This window comes from Montipora capricornis, chromosome 13 (genome assembly GCF_036669925.1).
Source record: "Montipora capricornis isolate CH-2021 chromosome 13, ASM3666992v2, whole genome shotgun sequence".
In the NCBI taxonomy this organism is placed as follows: domain Eukaryota; kingdom Metazoa; phylum Cnidaria; class Anthozoa; order Scleractinia; family Acroporidae; genus Montipora; species Montipora capricornis.
In genome coordinates, this window is record NC_090895.1 from 35,476,342 (window position 1) to 35,476,710 (window position 369).

Below are 369 nucleotides of genomic sequence, written 5' to 3' on the forward strand. Positions count from 1 at the left end.
CTGGCATTGCTAAATTTCGGATTGATCTGAGAAAGTCTGAATTGTGCCTAGATCCACCAAGTACTCTTGAGAACTTGATTAGCTGCTAGAATGCCACGCTAGCGGATATTCTGAATCGCCACGTCCCTTGGCCTACGTGTAGCCGTACTCTACCCTATGTATTGTATAGTAATTATTTTAATTGATTGTGATGTGCCGGCGATCATATTTCAATGTAGCTGGCGCGATAGAAATTAATAAATTATTAGAAAGGCAAGCCTTCGGATCGCCCCTCTTGTGACAAATCCAATTAAATCGAGTGTGTAAACTTGATAATGTTCAAAATGTGGGTTTAATTTGCTGTAGTATAATAATAATCTGGAGTACAAA